This window comes from Neofelis nebulosa, chromosome X (genome assembly GCF_028018385.1).
Source record: "Neofelis nebulosa isolate mNeoNeb1 chromosome X, mNeoNeb1.pri, whole genome shotgun sequence".
In the NCBI taxonomy this organism is placed as follows: Eukaryota; Metazoa; Chordata; class Mammalia; order Carnivora; family Felidae; genus Neofelis; species Neofelis nebulosa.
The window spans coordinates 1,506,339-1,521,820 of NC_080800.1; the positions used below are offsets into that span (position 1 = coordinate 1,506,339).

The following is a 15,482-nucleotide window of genomic DNA, read 5'->3' on the forward strand; positions in this document are numbered from 1 at the left end:
TTTGAGAAAACACGGTCAGAGAAGTCAGAAAATGGGAAAACCTTTTTGGGCATTAGGACCTCATGTGCTCAGTGTATGCGATCTGGAAAAGTTCTGAACTCCTCAGACATTGTTCCTGCTAGGACTCTAAAAATGAAGGGAAGCTAGTCATTCCTGCACCTGAAGTCTTCAACGTCATTCCTCAAATTCCTTTGCTTTAAACCTTTTGTCCCAATCATGACCCCACCCCCCACCACCACTTCTTCTCAAGGGTCTGTTTTTGACCCTGGCTAGAAAATACTATTAATGTTCTGTTTTTCTCTTTATTTCTATTCTGGGGAAGCAAATTCTTTTCAAGTGAGGAAATGCCTGACTCTATTTCCCTGGGAATCTGTGTGGTTGGATGTCAATGTTGATGGCCCAGGAAATTCTGTAATTATATCCCCTCCATGTTTATTGTTATGATTGAAGTGGTGACTACTTTTTCCATTAAGATTGTTTTGTTTTGTTTTTGTTTTTGTTTTTGTGTGTGTGTGTTGGGTTTGCTCTCATTTTCCCAGGAGCATTTATTCCATGCGGACTCTTGGTCCCTGATTTTACTTTGTGTCCTGTATAAGTGCTCCCAATCATGTGGCCCCTGGCCATTCATTCTGAGAGACTAACAGGACTCACGGCGGGCCTATCCCGCCAGGATTTGTTGGGGCCATGGTTGAGGGTTTCGAGCACGAATATTAACATTGGGATTTTTCTACGAGGCCAACGGTCCTTGGGACCAAATTGTCTTGGAGCAGAACAAAGACACCCAAAGAAATGCACCGTACGCACCAGCCCCTACCTTTTGTCTGCCTTTCATTGTCCACATGGTGGGTCCACATCCACATGAGACCCAAGGTAACTTGCTGCTGTTTTGTGATGGAAGCCCCTGCTTGATCAGGAGGAAACCAGAGACTGTTAACAGTGGCAGGAGCTTCAGAGGACAAGACGAATCCCAGCTGTGCCCAGGAGAAGGCACAGACCCATCCAAGATGGCCGAATCTGGAAAATTCCGCACAGCACCCAACCTTTGGTTGAGTCTTCTATCTACAAGATGGCACTCACAATCCCACGCCCAGATAACACAGGTTTTAAGTACACGAGCCTTCCTCCTACAGCTTTGATTTATTTGTTGTTTTTTTTTTTTTAAGTGTTGGTATCATTTCTATGGCGAAAACCAAGATTTCTGGAATTGGATTGGCCAAGATGGAATTTAGCATCCGTGCCTTACTGCCGGTGCCTTCCAGTAGGTTTCTGATGTTTTTGCAACACGGTTTCCCCTTTTTGTTATCACTCAGTGGCTGATATTTTCAACATCTTGTTTACAACCGGTGAGCATCTAGTGTTAGATACTTTTTTGATGGCAAAGAAGGACTTTGGCATGGTTGTATTTACTCACACTCCTCGATTCTCCAGAGAACTTTGCGTTCAATTAAAAATGAGGACTTCAGAAAAAAAGGGGGGGAAGGCCGTCTGGGTGGCTCAGTCAGTTAAGCCTCCGACTTCGGCTCAGGTCATGATCTCACGGTTCGTGGGTTCAAGCCCCACGTCAGGCTCCATGCTGACAGCTAGGAGCCTAGAACCTGCTTCAGATTCTGTATCTCCCCCCCCCCACCCCTCTCTGCCCCTCCTCTGCTCACACTCTGTCTTTTCTCTCTCAAAAATAAACATTAAAAATTTTTTGAAAATAAAGTGAGGACTTCAGGACAATGTAAGATGCACACCTGACTTTCAGAAAACTGTGTTTCAGTCAGAAATGCAATGACATAAAAATCTAAATGGTGTTCCTTTCACCTCCCCCACCTCTGTTCATTATGTAATAAAGCACATTTTATTTGTGAGAGTCCTTTCTTTGGGGTAAAACGTACATTCGGTAAAAGGCACCCATCTTGGGTGCACCATTCAATGAATTTGGACAAATGCTCATGATCATTGGATGCCCAGACGTCAAGGTGTAGAAAACTGCCATCACTCGGAAAAGTGAGTGGCACGGCCTCCCCAGTCAGCCCTCCACCAAGAACCAATCTTTTTTTTTTTATGTTTTTGCAAGCAAAGTTAGTTTTGTCTGTTCTATGACTTCACATACATGCAATCACATCATAAATACTCTTGTTAAAATCTTCTGTGAGAAAATGAGATGCATCTATATTGGTCCACGTATCTGTGGTTGGTTCCTTTTTATTGCTGAGTACGATTCCATTGCATGAATATACTACAGTCTGTTTATCCATTCACCTCTTGGTGGGGGCTTGCATTGTTCATGGTTTCTAGCTATTCGGGGACATTATTTCTTCAAAAATTTTTCTGCCTCATCTCTCTCCTCATTATATATATATATCTTTCTCCTCATCTCTCTCCTCATTATGTATGGATATATAATCCATACATCATATATTACATATGTATATATGTATATTTATATGCATATATACATACATATGATATTATAATATCATATAATTATATATAACATATAATATTATTACATATGTAATTATATGTTATTATTTTACATATGTAAATGTATAAGCATAATTTCATATAGATGCAGAATAAGATAATATGTAATAAGGTACAATATATAAATACACACATGATAATACATAATATGTAAGACAATTATATACAATACAATAATAAGTAAAAAAATATATATAGTATAATACATTATAATTATGTATAACAATAACTTATGTTTATAATTTGTAATATATTATTATAGTATTATAATATATAATATAATTTTTCAATATGAAATTTATTGTCAGATTTGTTTCCATACAACACCCAGTGCTCATCCCAACAGGTGCCCTCCTCAATGCCCACCCCCCACCCTTCCCTCCCTCCCACCCCCCATCAACCCTCAGTTTGTTCTCAGTTTGTTTGTTTTTTTTTAATTTTTTTAACGTGTATTTATTTTTGAGAGAGAGAGAGACAGAGCATGAACAGGGGAGGGGCAGAGAGAGAGGGAGACACAGAATCTGAAACAGGCTCCAGGCTCTGAGCTGTCAGCACAGAGCCCAACACGGGGCTCGAACTCACGGACCGTGAGATCATGACCTGAGCCGAAGTCAGACGCTTAACCGACCAAGCCACCCAGGTGCCCCTGTTCTCAGTTTTTAAGGGTCTTTTATGGTTTGGTTCTCTCCCTCTCTAACTTTTTTTTCTTCCCCTCCCCCATGGTCTTCTGGTAAGTTTCTCAGGATCCACATAAGACTGAAAACATATGGTATCTGTCTTTCTCTGTATGACTTATTTCACCTAGCATAACACTGTCCAGTTCCATCCATGTGGCTACAAAAGGCCAGATTTCATGCTTTCTCATTGCCACGTAGTACTCCATTGTGTATATAAACCACAATTTCTTTATCCATTCATCAGTTGATGGACATTTAGGCTCTTTCCATAGTTTGGCTATTGTTGAAAGTGCTGCTCTAAACATTGGGGTACAAGTGCCCCTCTGCATCAGCACTCCTGTATCCCTTGGGTGAATTCCTAGCAGTGCTATTGCTGGGTCATAGGGTAGACCTATTTTTTCTTAAAAAAATTTTTTTATGTTTATGTATTTTTGAGAGAGAGGAAGAGACAGAGCATGAGCAGAGGAGTGGTAGAGAGAGAGAGGGAGACACAGAATCCCAAGCAGGCTCCAGGCTCTGAGCTGTCAGCACAGAGTCCAACGTGGGACTCAAACTCACAAACCATGAGATCATTACCTGAGCTGAAGTCGGACACTCAGCCGACTGAGCCACCCAGGTGCCCCAAGGGGTAGGTCTATTTTTAATTTTTTGAGGAACCTGCACAGTTTTCCAGAGCGGCTGCACCAGTTTGCTTTCCCACCGACAGTGCAAGAGGGTTCCCGTTTCTCCACACCCTTGCCAGCATCTAGAGTCTCCAGATTTGTTCATTTTAGCCACTCTGACTGGCATGAGGTGATATCTCATTTTAGTTTTGAATTGTATTTCCCTGATGATGAGTGACGATGAGCATCTTTTCATGTGTTTGTTGGCCATCCGGATGTCTTCTTTAGAGAAGTGTCTATTCATGTTTTCTGCCCATTTCTTCACTGGATTATTTGTTTTTTGGGTGTGGAGTTTGGTGACTTCATTATAGATTTTGGATACTAGCCCTTTGTCCGATATGTCATTTGCAATTATCTTTTCCCATTCCGTCCGTTGCCTTTTAGTTTTGTTGGTTGTTTCCTTTGCAGTGCAGAAGCTTTTTATCTTCATGAGGTCCCAATAGTTCATTTTTGCTTTTAATTCGCTTGCCTTTGGGGGTGTGTCAAGTAAGAAATTGTTGCCGCTGAGGTCAGAGAGGTCTTTTCCTGTTTTCTCCTCTGGGGTTTTGATGGTTTCCTGTCTCACATTCAGATCTTTCATCCATTTTGAGCTTATTTTTGTACACAGTGTAAGAAAGTGGCCCAGGTTCATTCTTGTGCATGTTGCTGTCCAGTTCTCCCAGCACCATTTGTTAAAGAGACTGTCTTTTTTCCATTGGATGTTCTGTCCTGCTTTGTCAAAGATGAGTTGGCCATACGTTTGTGGGTCTAGTTCTGGGGTTTCTATTCTATTCCATTGGTCTGTGTCTGTTTTTGTGCCAATACCATGCTGTCTTGATGATGACAGCTTTGTAGTAGAGGCTAAAGTCTGGGATTGTGATGCCTCCTGCTTTGGTCTTCTTCTTCAAAATTACTTTGGCTATTCGAGGCCTTTTGTGGTTCCATATGAATTTTAGGATTGCTTGTTCTAGTTTCGAGAAGAATGCTGGTGCAATTTTGATTGGGATTGCATTGAATGTGTAGATTGCTTTGGGTGGTCTTGACATTTTAACAATATTTATTCTTCCAATCCATGAGCACGGAATGTTTTTCCATTTCCTTATATCTTCTTCAATTTCCTTCATAAGCTTTCTATAGTTGTCAGTATACAGATCTTTTACATCTTTGGTTAGATTTATCCCTAGGTATTTTATGCTTCTTGGTGCAATTGTAAATAGGATCAGTTTCTTTATTTGTCTTTCTGTTGCTTCATTATTAGTGTGTAAGAATGCAACTGATTTCTGTACATTGATTTTGTATCCTGCAACTTTGCTGAATTCATGTATCAGTTCTAGCAGACTTTTGGTGGAGTCGATGGTATTTTGTGACTTACTTCCTTTTGCAGTGAGGCCTGTGAAAATGAGGTGATTTGGGAAGATTGTACAATGATTGCAATTTTATGATGTGGAAGTTTGCTCATGGTGAAAGATCTTCATGGCTCAATAGTGGATATTTTATTGTAAGGAAAACAGACTGTCTTACTTTTATGATTTTTATTATAAAGAGAACTTTTTTTTTTTTGTTATAAAGGGAACATACTGTCTTTTGTTTGTTTTTAAGTTTTTTGGATGTTTATTTATTTTTGAGAGAAAGAGAGACAGAGTGCAAGCAGGGGAGGGGCAGAGAGAGAGGGAGACACAGAATGCAAAGCAGGCTCCAAGCTCTCAGCTGTCAGCACAGAGTCCAACACAGGTTTCGAACTCATGAACCATGAAATCATGACCTGAGCTGAAGTCAGATGCTTAACCGACTGAGCCACCCAGGCGCCCCACGACATTCCGGATTTTTTTTATACTTTGCACGGTGCGTGCTGTGTGTTCTGAGCGGTGAACACACCTCAGTGAAGTCACCGCCTGTGTGCATGTGGGCACCACCGCCTTGGACGGATGCCATGTCCCCTACACGGTCCTACAGAACCAATGACTCATCCCCCAGCCTGTAAATGGGTGGGCCACCTGCCGGGTTTCCACTTACCAGATTGCCCCAAGATCGGCAGGGATGGGGAAGAGTGAAGTGTACCTGGGTGGGATCAGAGGTCACCGGATCAGTTGGTTACTGATGCACCAACCCGGTTTGCTGTGTTCCCCGAAACACAAAGAGGTGAGGTCGGTGAGAGGCACTTAAAATAAGGACAAAATACACTGTGCAGATCATAAAAGGTATTTAGAGAAGCCTCACGCGTGAAGCCCCGGGCTGTGAGACACTGGTGACTATTGCCGTTTTAAAACCTTCCTTCGTGCACTCACTCTTTCATCAGGCTTTTCATCAGGCCAGATGTACCCATCACGCGCTTGGACCCCAGGACAATCGCCAGCAGAGCACCGCTCGTGTGTACCTACTGTCCTTGACTTGGACTTGGATGATTTCCTCATTTTTAGAAGGATGGACTGGCCTCTGTTTGCAGAGCACTCAGTCCAAATGCATTTTTAGAAAGCATGCCTGTTGCCTCTTGGATTAGTTCAATACAATACCTGGAACCAGACCCCGGTGAGGCTTTGTCTTACGCAATTGACATGTGAATCTAATGTAATTTTGAACGTATAAGATTTATATGTGTTATCTTAACTAAAACACTTTAAAAGATGCATATTACATTGTCGTATTTCCTAGCCTGCTTAAGGCTGTCTCTGCCTCCCTCCCTGGTCGTGCTCTCTCTCTAAAATAAAGTTTAAAAAAAATATGCTGTCATCCTGGGGCCACAGGCCATCATCTTCTGGTGGAGCCAACCTGCAGCCAGGTGAGCTGGCTTTACACAGGACAGGTGTCTGCCAGTGACACCCCCCAAGAGATATTCCTCTGGAGCAGAGGGATTATACAGATGGGAACTCACACTCTATCTGGTAAGGAGACTTCCTTCCACCTCTTTACAGAAGTCTTCTTGCCTGGACATGATTTGGGGGCTAGGAACGTAAGACAAGGGAACAGGTTCTCCTTCAACCAGCAGAGGGAAATCAAGGAAAATGAGGGTTCTTTCATTTTGCTTCATTCCTTCGTTCCAGATGCAGACCTACACCACCATTGTTCACGGCCCGTGGTTTGGCCCAAGAGAATCCATTGTACAGTGGGGGGTTCAAATAAGGCGGTGTTTGTGCTCTTGCGACTGGGGGGGCCCGGAGAGGGCTGCCACATGCAAATGATTTGATAAATAACATGCAAACTTTCTACGAGAGAGAAATGAATAGCATTTGTGAGCCAATAACTAGACAGCTGGTAGAAAGAAGGTCATTATTTTGTGTCTGAAAGTTGCTTTCAAAGCTCTGCATGGCTGATCCAAACTTTAAAAAGGCACCTGGGTGGCTCAATTGGTTAAGTGTCCAACTTCAGTCAGGTCATGATCTCCTGGTTTGTGGGTTCAAGCCCCACGTCGGGATCTGTGCTGACAGCTCAGACCCTGGAGCCTGCTTCGCATTCTGTGTCTCCCTCTCTCTCTGCCTCCCCTCCCCAAAATAAGCAAATAAATAATTAAAATAATAAATTAATTTTAAAAATTAAAAAATAAATTAAGAAATAAATTAAAATTATAAAAAATAATTAATTAAAAAGACCAACAGAAAGGAATATTTCAAGCTCCATGAATTTGCCACTATTTTTCTTGTCTTCTAGACTCTTTTGTGTGGTTTCAAGGTCACTGGACGTGGTATCCAAAGTTCAGCACTGTCCACGTGGCACTTGGCAGGTCACTGCCCCTGTCTGGCCTGGGTTTCCTTATCTGCACAATGAACAGGGTAGACAATGGACCTTTGGGATTTGCCCCAACATTGACATTCTGTTTGTGTCTTCACTAAGATGTGTCCTGACATTTTTTTTTTAATGTTTACTTATATATTTTTTGAGAGAGAGAGAGAGATACAGAGTATGACTGGGGGAGGGGCAGAGAGAGAGGGAGACACAGAATCCTAAGCAGGCTCCAGGCTCCGAGCTGTCAGCACAGAGCCCGACGCGGGGCTCGAACTCATGAACCGTGAGATCATGACGTGAGCCCAAGTCAGACACTCAACCAACTGCATACACGTACCCATGCACATGTAGACACACACACACACACACACACATACACACACACACAGATGGAAATCCCATGAGGACTTTGATTATGCTGAGGTATTCTTTACCACATTTCCAGTGGCCAGAACAGAGCTTGGCACATATGATGTGCTCATGAAATAATTAATGAGTGAATGTGTTATGGGATGAATTGTGTCTCCCCCAAAGATATTTTGAAGTTCCAACCCCCGGAACTGGTGACTGTGACCTTCTTTGGAAATAGGGTGTTTGTAGAGATAATGAGTTGAGATAGTCCTTCTGGATTAGGATGGGTCCTAATCCCACAACTAGTGTACTTATAAAAAGAGGAAAATTTGGCGATGACTGGGTGGCTCAGTCCGTTAAGTGTCCAACTCTTGAGTTAACCTCAGGTCATGATCTCATGGTTCATGAGTTCAAGTCCCACGTTGGGTTCTGCGATGACAGTGTGGAACCTGCTTGGGATTTTCTCTCTTTCTCTCTTTCTCTCTCTCTCTCTCCCTCAAAATAAATAAACTTAAAACTTTTTTTAAAAAGAGGGAAATTCAGACACAAGGAAAGATGTCCACGTTACAGCAGAGAGACATGAGAGTGATGTGTTGACAAACCAATGCATGTCAAGGGTTGTGGGCAACACCAGAAGCTGTGACGAGAGGGAGGAACAGATTCTCCCCTTGGGCCCCAAGACACAACCAGCCCAGCAGGCACATTCATGTTGTCTTCTGGTCTCCAGAACTATAAGGAAACACCGGGAGATTGTGACCTGAGCCGAAGTCAGATGCTCAACCCACTGAGCCACCCAGGTGCCTACAGTCTTGATTTTAAAATGCCTGGATTAAGGAGCGCCTGGGTGGCTCAGTCAGTTAAGCATGTGACTTTTGATAACCCCTCGGATCATGATCTCATGGTTTGTGAGTTCAAGCCCCACATCAGGCTCCATGCTGACGGCACAGAAGCTATTTGGGATTCTCTGTTCCTCCCCTGCTCATGCTCTCTCTCACGTGTGTGCTCTCGTTCTCGCTCTCATTCTCAAAGTAAATAAGTAAACTTTAAAAATAAAATAAAATGACTGGATTATTGTGCATCAACTATACTCAAATTAAAAAATTTTTCTAATAAAAGAATAAAACAAAATCATTGGTTCTTCCATATTTGGGACAAACTCAGACTTTGGAAGAGACATGTATGAGAATTTTTTTACAAAAATCAATAAGTAGCTTGAAAAGTCTTGTCATTCAACCCATAAGAAGCAGGAAGCTCACCAAGAGAGAAAATACAAGTTCTGTCTCTGGATTTCATGAGCCGGGAATTCACTCTCCTGTTTCATATCTTATTTGACTTATCCCCGTGTTAATTATTGGAGCTTGGTCTCTAGGGCATGTGTGCGGAGGGCTCCATGTTTTTAATTGAACAAATAAATTATTCATCTTAGCTTATTTCCTGTTCTGAGTGTTTCTGTGGAGGTAGATGAAAGCTACTTTATATAACAGATCTGGCTGCCAAATCAGTAGTCTTTACATGTCCCTGCCTTCCCGCTGAAACCGCAAGTCCAGACTCGATGTTCACTTTTGCTTTGCACATTTAAATTCTTCTATTTTGAAAGGATATATCTATCTGTCTATCTATCTATAGATATAGATATAGATATAGATATAGATATACACACATATATATGTGTGTGTGTGTACATATATATATGCAGATAGGTAGATAGATATGATGGTTGGATGGATGGATGGATAGATAGATATGATGGATAGATAAACAGATAGATACAGATAGACAGATAAATATGATGTATGGGTGGATGGATGGATGGATGGAATCATAGCTAGATAGATAGATATGATGGATGGATGGATGGATGGATGGATGGATGGATGGATGGAATCATAGATAGATAGATAGATAGATAGATAGATATGATGGATGGACAGATAAGATAGATATGATGTATGGGTGGTTGGATGGATGGATGGATGGAATCATAGATAGATAGATAGATAGATAGATAGATAGATAGATAGATATGATGGATGGATGGATGGATGGATGGATGGATGGATGGATGGACAGACAGATAAGATATATGATGTATGGGTGGATAGATGGATGGATGGAATCATAGATAAATAGATAGATAGATAGATAGATAGATAGATAGATAGATAGATATGATGGATCAATGGATGGATGGATGGATGGATGGATGGATGGATGGATGGATTGACAGATAAGATAGATATGATGTATGGATGGATGGATGGATGGATGGATGGATGGACAGACAGATAAGTTATATGATGTATGGGTGGATAGATGGATGGAATCATAGATAGATAGATAGAATGATAGATAGACAGACAGACTTGGCCCATCAAATTCCCGATGGATTTTTAGGCATGCACAGGCCCCCACCCATATGTTAAAGAGGCAAAGAGTCGTCTTCTCTTGAGAATAAACCATGAAACTTTATCATCCAATGTGGCATGCCACCAGATAAAATTTTTTAAAAAGGTTCTGTTGCTCACAGGGAAGCTGCAAAAATATTTTGACATCCTGAAAGCTGGTTCCTGTTAGCAGATCTCTTCCTGTTAAAGTAAAAGAAGGGGGAAAAAAAGGAAAGTAAGAAAAGCAAGTCTGTCTTAAAACCTACCCTTGATTTAGAAAGAGACCATCTTCTGGAAGCATTGTTCATCTCCCGACCATCAGATAATATTGCTGATTGATCACGTCAGATCCTTTTCTCTTATGTTTACGAAAGGACCTCATTGAGCCAGTGCCTTTTGGGGCCATCTCTTGAGTTCCATGTGTTTTGCCCCACGTGTGCATCCAGGAAACTGCACCATGGATGCAGGTGAGCCGAAGGCTTTGGGTGTGAGGGAGCAGGACGACCGGGTGCCGAGGGAGCTCAGACATCAGGACTCACCTTGACCAGGAGCAGGTGCAAGGAATAGGTGTATCCGCTCTGTGTTTGGTTGAAGCCACCGAGGAAAGAAGCAAAGACACATCCATGATCGAGTCCCTGGAAGAAGGACTCAGGCTCAGGGGTCTGTGCTGGCCCACCAGGAGTAGAGACTGGAATGTCACCCAGACTACAACCACTGGCCCAAGGATTGGGGTTGCATCTTCGGGACACTCTAGGTGCTTCTCCCAAGGGACCACCATCTTTTGCCCTCCGTGGCACCAATAGCAATGGTGTGGCCTCCAGGTGAAGGTGAGACACCCAGGTGTTTAAGACATGGCAGCACGAAGGGGAGAAGAAAATCCAGAGACAGGAAGCTGAGGCTCATGAGAAGCGTGAGCCCCTACGGTTTACCCATTCTCCGATGAGTAAAGACCGTCATGGCATTGAAAACCCAGGTAATGTGACCCAGGGTCATCTCCCAGTGCACACCCCATTCATGGCTCACACAGACTGGATTTGCCCTCCCGTCTGCATGAGCCCCCACCGGGAACCTGCTCTCGTCCTCCACAGGTGCTGAGCGAGACCTTCCGGGCCCCACCAAGAGGTGGTCTCTTCTGTTTGTCACGGTGCTGAATCTGCTCCTCCCAGGGGACTGGCTGGTCCCTCCTCCCCACTCCTGTGATGTTCCATCTAACGTTTCTTGAGCTGCTTGTCTACTGCTCGTGTGTGCGCCCATATACCTGTACCTAGATACCCTTACCTGTCCACCTGGACCTGTACTATACCCGTATCTACATATCTATTCCTGTACGGACAGGTATGTGTCTGTACCTATACATTTACCTATAGCCATTTCTATATACCTACATGCACACCCCTTTACCGATGTGTACACCTGTGCTTCTGTGTATACACCTATATGTATACTCCTACCCATATGCATTTCTATACATCTCTGTCTCTACCCCTCCATCAACACCAGACCTGTATGTATCGCTGTATACTTGTATCTGTCCCTATACCTGTTTCTATAGAGCTTTATCTATGTGTACTTTGACTTCTATGCCTGCACCTATGCTATATATTTATAGCTCTGTAATTATGTTTATTCTAACCTGTATGTATAGCTGTATACTTGTATCTGTCCCTATACCTGTTTCTATAGAGCTTTATCTATGTGTACTTTGACTTCTATGCCTACACCTATGCTATATATTTATAGCTCTGTAATTATGTTTATTCTAACCTGTATGTATAGCTGTATACTTGTATCTGTCCCTATCCCTGTTTCTATAGAGCTTTATCTATGTGTACTTTGACTTCTATGCCTACACCTATGCTATATATCTATAGCTCTGTAATTATGTTTATTCTATACCTATCTCTATACCTATGCTTGTATCTCTATACTGATGCTATACCTATATCACAAGTGTGTTTATAGTTGCACGTGCACCTGTACACCTATACCTCTACAACGCACACCTACTCCTGCCTGCATCTCTCTGTCTCTATCTCTATACCTTGACTCCACCTCCACAGGCATACATGTGTATGTCTGAGTGTCTACTTCTATCTCTGTATCTCTATATAGTGCCGTCTCTCTGTATGGTGCACCTCAAACGCTGTTTGCACTACAGATGTATAAGCACAGTGCCTAGATCGGCCCGTGCATGGAGTAGGATGTCAGAAACTGTGAGGTGTTAGACATGGAAATGTCTTCATATTTTTTCCAAGAGAAGGAAGGAAGGAGGAATGCAGTGGTGAGGAGATAAGCAGCCAGAGATGAACAAGGCTCCTGTTCATGGATGACAGAGGGACCTCATAAAGAGTCCAGATCCCAGGATAGATGTGTCATCCATGTTTTAATGGAGTCATGGCACGCATCCCATTACTGATACTCTCGTTGTCTTGTCCCACCAGACTGTGGGCTCCTTAGGAGAGAAGATGGCTGATCTTTGTTTGTCTTCTCGGGATCGGTCATGGTGCTGGGTAGGCACTCAATACACCTGTGCTGAGCTGAATAAATGTAGACATTATTCCAGTCCTAAAGTGAAGAGTAAAGCCAAAGAGGCTGGCAAATCCTAATGTGTATTTGTGCAGTTGTTTGATTAAGGCTTATCATGCCAAGTAGAGTCAGGCTCCAAGGAGGTGAGAAACTCATCTGTCTTGTGTCCTTGTTTTATCCCAATACCTAGTACTGTGCCTGGCATGCATGCCCAAGAGGCTCCGAAAACAGAAGCGAAGGATCCAGAGAGTGGTATCATTTCAGCTCTGTTGGGTGAGGAGCAGAAGACGGAGTTCCCTCCTTCAAGGAAACGTCTCTGAAGATCCAATGACATGTGTCCCAGAGGAAGCATGTGGGTAATCCTGTCCTAATTTTTGTAAGGAAATGTTGAGTGTCTCCAACCAATGGAAGAATTCAGGAGTGGATGAGAAATGGAGGCCCCCCAAATAGAAGCCCATTGTCCAAAATCAAGGGCTTTGGACTTTTGGACTATGTGCCTGGAGAGCTCCCTCCACCATTTGTTACAGAACTCAAGCGGAGCGTTGACGTGGCTGACATTGAATTTCTCGTGTCCTGTGCCTTCCATGTGCTCCCAGCTCGAAAGGATGAGGTCAAAGGTTTACCTTTCTAGCTGGCAAATGGTTTTCGCAGTTCCACCAGGAGGCTGTTGGCAGGGGGAAGGGGCCATCACTTCTCTGCAATGGTCCTTTGTGTACGTATTTGATCAGCACTAACTTTCTTGGGTTTTACCGCAAGGAGTCTTGGTCCCTTGCCTGGAACTGCAGATTTTAACACTAACACTATAGCTACCGTGACAATTGAAATGAGACCCTGTGAGCAGACAGCCTGGCATGTGGAAGAGCATGTCTCCTTTCCTGCCATTGAAACGTTTTTATTTTACTCCCCACTGAGCTTCGGATCCACAGTCTTTCCCTCTTTGGTAATACTGAATTTCAAGTGACTTCTGTCTCAACCAAGGGAGACATTCCCAGTTGGTGTGCTTGCCACTGAACTTATTCAAGGGAACAATTTGGAGACCTTGGATGGAAACCCCACATGCGCCTGACCTGCCCGCCATTTACGGAGTTTTATTTATTCACTGGGGTCTTTGCTGTGCCTGAGACTAAGTGGCGATGTTCGTCGGAAGTGGTCTGTTTTCTAAGATGTTCACTGAGGTTGACTTGGTAACATTTTCCGTGTGCACTCGCTTAAGAGGCTATTGTGTGGTGTGCATCATATCCCAAATTTTCTCTTCTCCCAACTGGATATTTATTTATTTATTTTCCTTTAAAAAAGAGAATTTTATTTTTTTAAATAATATCTTATTTACAAGTTCTTGGCATTGGTTCTTCTCAAATTATGGTTTAATTTGAGCTTGAGGTTTCTTGAAGATCTGTTTTCTTATAAATAATTATTAATTCTTTTTTTTCTAGTAATTTTATTTTATTTTATTATTTTTATTATTTTTTTTTCAGTATATGAAATTTATTGTCACATTGGTTTCCATACAACACCCAGTGCTCATCCCAAAAGGTGCCCTCCTCAATACGCATCACCCACCCTCCCCTCCCTCCCACCACCAACTGGATATTTAAAGTAAAAGAACGAAATCTTTTTTTTTTTTTTTTAATTTTTTTTTCAACGTTTTTAATTTATTTTTGGGACAGAGAGAGACAGAGCATGAACGGGGGAGGGGCAGAGAGAGAGGGAGACACAGAATCGGAAACAGGCTCCAGGCTCCGAGCCATCAGCCCAGAGCCTGACGCGGGGCTCGAACTCACGGACCGCGAGATCGTGACCTGGCTGAAGTCGGACGCTTAACCGACTGCGCCACCCAGGCGCCCCAGAAAGAACGAAATCTTGCCGTTGACAACAACGCGGATGAAACTAGAGATTATCGTGCTAAGCGAAGTAAGTCAGTCAGAGAAAGACAGATGTCATGTGATTTCATTCATATGTGGAACTTAAGAAATACAACAGATGAATGTAGGGGAAGGGAAGGAAAAATCAGATAAAAACAGGGAGGCAAACCATAAGAGACTCTTAAATACAGAGAGCAAACTGAGGGTTGATGGGGTGGGGGGATGAGCTAAATGGGTGATGGGTGTTACGGAGGGCACTTTTCAGGATGAGCACTGGGTGTCATATGTAAGGGATGAATCACTGGGTTCTATTCCTCAAGCCAAGACTACACTGTATGTTAACTTGAATTTAAATAAATAAATTTAAGAAAATTAAGTAGCCTTGATTACAGTTCACATCCATGGTATTCCACATTGTTCACATTTGGTTTCTACATCATCAATGGAAGATTGACCTGGCGGGGGTGGAGGGGGATTGCTTTGCAAGGTTAGAATCAGAAACCAGTATGAAGTTTTCTGCCTACTCATAGATTAACCGTATATCCGGCTGGGAAAAGCTAAACGTACAAAACCCCATTGAAATTCCAATATGGCGGCTCAATATTTCCTGCTAGTTCTGACATGGTTCCCCATACATCGAGAGCATCCCTTGGTCATGCCCAGTGCCTGGAGAAAATAGAACCTTTGTGGGACTTACAGGACGTAGGAGAGAGATTTCAAATGACCTGACTTAGTAGGCTCTTTAAAAAAAAAAAAAAAAGAAAGAAAAGAGAAAAGCAATGAGAATGAAGCATTATTTGAAAAGCTAATTATAACTCATTTATTCCACTGACTAAATCAGGTGCCCGTTGG

At 42.7% G+C, this 15,482-nt stretch overlaps 1 long non-coding RNA gene across 2 annotated transcripts; it reads left to right on the top strand.

The window, feature by feature from the left end:
- Positions 1-521: 521 nt before the first annotated feature.
- On the top strand, positions 522-14,034 carry LOC131502757 (uncharacterized). Of its 2 annotated transcripts, XR_009257166.1 has the most exons (5): positions 522-870; positions 6,087-6,316; positions 6,532-6,669; positions 10,386-11,215; positions 12,959-14,034. It is a non-coding gene; the product is annotated as an uncharacterized LOC131502757 (long non-coding RNA). The 2 variants fall into 2 exon arrangements; XR_009257165.1 differs by lacking the exon at positions 12,959-14,034 and having other exon boundaries at positions 10,386-11,856.
- Positions 14,035-15,482: the final 1,448 nt, after the last annotated feature.